Source organism: Bison bison, unplaced genomic scaffold, assembly GCF_000754665.1.
Source record: "Bison bison bison isolate TAMUID 2011002044 unplaced genomic scaffold, Bison_UMD1.0 scf7180017864238, whole genome shotgun sequence".
Taxonomy (NCBI): Eukaryota; Metazoa; Chordata; class Mammalia; order Artiodactyla; family Bovidae; genus Bison; species Bison bison.
This window is the reverse complement of record NW_011494810.1, coordinates 985,208-989,192: the sequence shown is the minus strand read 5'-3', so window position 1 is coordinate 989,192 and position 3,985 is coordinate 985,208. Positions and strand designations below refer to the sequence as shown.

At 45.7% G+C, this 3,985-nt stretch overlaps 1 long non-coding RNA gene across 1 annotated transcript in view; it reads left to right on the top strand.

Moving 5' to 3' along the window:
• LOC104993299 overlaps nucleotides 1-3,985 on the top strand; it is a 14,259-nt gene that overhangs the window by 3,462 nt on the left and 6,812 nt on the right. The window lies entirely within an intron of this gene.

The window sequence follows — 3,985 nt, the reverse complement described above, 5'->3', positions numbered from 1 at the left end:
GGTGTATGTCAGGCTCCTTTATTTAATGCTGTCCTACTAGTGGTGCAGTGTGTGTTGGGTCTCTTAAATTCTGCCAGCCTCTCCTGTGAGTGCTGTAAGGATAGGGATTAGGCTGTTTCTGCTCACATTTTGCATTCCCAGCACCAGGTAGAGGGTTTCACATGTGGAAGATTCTAACTTTGGTGGTCAGCCTCACAGGCTGAGTACTTACGAACAAGTAGTTAAAGGCAGGACATTCTAGGCAGAGGGATCAGCTTGGGAGGAAATGTGCAAACTTGTGCATTGTTTGCATGCACAAGTTTGAGCATGATTATTTCAAGAGAGAAGGCAGAATGAAATCCAAGGTGGGCAGTTCACCCTAGTGATTTTGTCCTGAAGCTCAGGACAGTCTCTTAAAGATTATCTCATCCCTGTCCTGCCTACCCTTGATCTTACTGAAAGGCATTTGTTGTCAAAGTGGAGGCTAGGTTGGAGGAGTAAGACTAGAAAAAAGTAAGAATTCAGAAGCTGAAGAGGGCCTCCTGGAGGATCATGAGACTCTTATAAAGGAAGGAATAGAAGATTTACCAAAGGTCTTATGAGTGAGGGGTTGAACATCTCTTCCAGTCCATCTCTACCCTGCTTCCTCCATTCCAGGGTCTAGAGTCAGGTTCTGTATACAGAAGCTATGTAATGATTGAGGTCTAAAGAATTAAGTTAAAAAAGGCTGAAGACAGGGAAATGTGAGACTATAATTACAGGTTTTGTTCCATTCTTCCTAGTCAGAAGCAGGGATGTGGCATTAAATCAATGTTGGGAATAGATCTTGAAATCACATGCCATTTTTTAATCTCTTGAAAGGTCCCCTGTCCATCTAAGGCAGAAATCTGAAGTCTAACAGTCTCCCAGAAAGCTGCTAAGATATCCTGTGGGTCTTTCCTGAGAGATGGACTGGCATTCCCCAGGCTCTGGGTGCTTTAGCACAGTGGTCCCCAACCTTTTTGGCACCAGGGAACATTTCATGGAAGACAGTTTTGTTACAGACGGGGGCAGGGTGGGGAGGTGGTTTTGGTTTCTCTCATCACTCAACTCCTACTATGTGGCCCTGTTTGGGACCCCTGCTTTACCAGATGTGCAGAGTCACAGGCTATGAAAGTGGGCATGATCTGGGCAAGTGGCTATATTCCAGGCAAAACGTAAGAAATGCCAGCAAAAGGCAAACTTCTTTGCTTTGTTAAAGGATTTAAAACAGCACTCAATGGAAGGGAGAAACAAAATGTGACCCAGGGTGCTTGTTCTCAGCTTTTTACCAGGAAGAGAATTTCATATGAACCAGGGTCAGGAGATTGTGCTGGAATGGAAACTTGAGGCTAACTAGCTTACTACAAGATATGAGGGCTACGAAGCAGACAGCCCTCAGCCCATGTAACCTTTCCCTGCTCACACTTGGGTTAAATAGCCAGAGCGTGCTGAGAAATTCCATCCTTTGCTATAGAGGGAGAGAAGGGATTTTACACACCTAGGAAATGGTAGTCAAAAAAGGGGTGTGACCTCCAGGGATCCTCTTGCAGACCACCTGGATCCTCCTTTAACTTTGCAGGGCCCTGCTTGATGCCAAGTGGAACTGTTGACCAGAAGGCCCTGACCAACTCTGGATCTGAATCTTTTAGGATGGGGGAAAAGGCAAGGAAGGTCTCAGCCTGAATGCAGCTAGGAGGAATAAGCCTCCTTGTTCTTTAAGGCTATTTCTAATTCAAATCCCTAAGGTATCCATTTTTCCCCTTCTTTGGAAGCAGGAGAGTTGGGGAGAAGAGTAGCAGGTCTCCTGATAACAGGAGCCTTGTGGCATCTCCACCTATACTTCCCACATGCACAGGTGAGCTGCTGCCCCAAGTCCAAGATTCTCTGAGGGCTCTGATTTGTGGGCAGACACTATCATTAAAAAGTTAAACCAAATAAAAGCTTATTTATACTTAAACTTGTCCTGTTTTGAGGTTCTAGCCCCAGCTCTTTTGGGAAAGTGGGTAATAGTTTTTAGCTACTTTCCATTAGAATTCTCCTCTGTCACATCTCCCACATGTGATCTATATGGATCACAGGTGTAACTGGCTCAAGACCATTTTGGTCAGGTTTAAACAAACAAATCGCCTTTTCTCCTTTTATACCTAAAAATATAACCTTACAGCCTCTCTCCTGATTGAGAAAAGAAAATTGTCTTTTCATCTTCCCTTTGGACTTTACTACTCTTGAGAGTCCTGCTACTGCTGCTGCTGCTAAGTCGCTTCAGTCATGTCCGACTCTGTGCGACCCCATAGACAGCAGCCCACCAGGCTCCCCCGTCCCTGGGATTCTCCAGGCAAGAACACTGGAGTGGGTTGCCATTTCCTTCTCCAATGCATGAAAGTTAAAAGATGAAAGTGAAGTCACTCAGTGATGTCCGATCCTCAGTGACTGCAGCCTTCCAGGCTCCTCCGTCCATGGGATTTTCCAGGCAAGAGTACTGGAGTGGGGTGCCATTGCCTTCTCCGCTTGAGAGTCCTAGGAAGGATCAAAATTCAACCTGTTTTTGTATAGAACTATATAGTCCAACATGATTTGATTCCCTTATAGCTCATTCAGTAAAGAATCTGTCTGCACTGCAGGAGACCTGGGTTCAGTTCCTAGGTCAGGAAGATCCCCTGGAGAAGGAAATGGCAACCCACTTCAGTATTCTTACCTGGAGAATCCCATGGACAGAGGAGCCTGGCAGGCTACAGTCCATGGGGCCACAAGAGTCAGACACGACTTAGCAACTAAACCACCACCAGCCATATGTGACTAAAATAAATGAGTTGTACTAATCATGTTGCAAGAGCTCAGAAGTCCTATGTAGTCAGTGTTTCCTCTATCATACTGCATAGCACAGATTTAGAACACTTCCATCATTGCATAAAGTCCTTAGAGCTGGTATAGAGGGCTACTGTCCCTGTCTCCTCTTTGTAACCCAAATTTGTTGGTCAATAACTATCTGTGATAATTTCACTGTTATAGGATAGCTTCCAAAGGGGGTCAGGGATAAGGGGTGGGAAGCAGCATAGAATCTTTAGGTCCTATAAAGGCTTCAGGAGGCATGGCACAGGGACCAGAGGTTGATGGGCAATGGCAGAGGAGCCTTAGGTTTTAAAGAAGTGCTTTAAGGGCTGATGGATCAGTCCAGGGCTACTCCCACTCTGACAGGAACAGAGGCTCTGGTCATAGTTCTGAATACTTAAATACTGCCATATGGCTCTGCTGAAACTAAGGAACAGATGAAGTGAATGCCTTTTATTATTCATTGTTTCTAGATCTTATTTCATATACTGCTTTATCTTAGTCCTTGATGGCAGTGATATAGGCAACTCAGTTTAAAAAAAGGCCTGTTGACCCTGTTACCTGTATGCCAAGAACTGGGAGAAGTAGGGGTCTTAGTTAATCCACTGATGCTATGACTGCATTTAATAAAATTCCAGCTGGGTGAGGCTATTCTTCCCTGAACACTTTTAAACCCCCCTGCCAGGTACTGACTATACGGCCTAAGTGAGACTAGTAATGGCAGGTCTGCAGACAGGACTAACTTTTCTGAGACTAAAGCAGTGATTCTTAAGGAGGGATACTTTTGCACCACTCCCTCCAAGACATCTGGCAATGTCTGAGACATTTGTGGTTGTCACAACTGGTGGAGGAGTGCTACATACATCTTGTAGGTGGGATCCATAGATGCTGCTGCTGCTAAGTTGCTTCAGTCGTGTCCGAGTCTGTGTGACCCCATAGACGGCAGCCCAACAGGCTCCCCCGTCCCTGGGATTCTCCAGACAAGAACACTAGAGTGGGTTGCCATTTCCTTCTCCAATGCATGAAAGTGAAAAGTGAAAGTGAAGTCGCTCAGTCATGTCCAACTCTTTGCGACCCCATGGACTGCAGCCTACCAGGCTCCTCCGTCCATGGGATTTTCCAGGCAGGAGTAGTGGAGTGGGGTGCCATTGCCTTC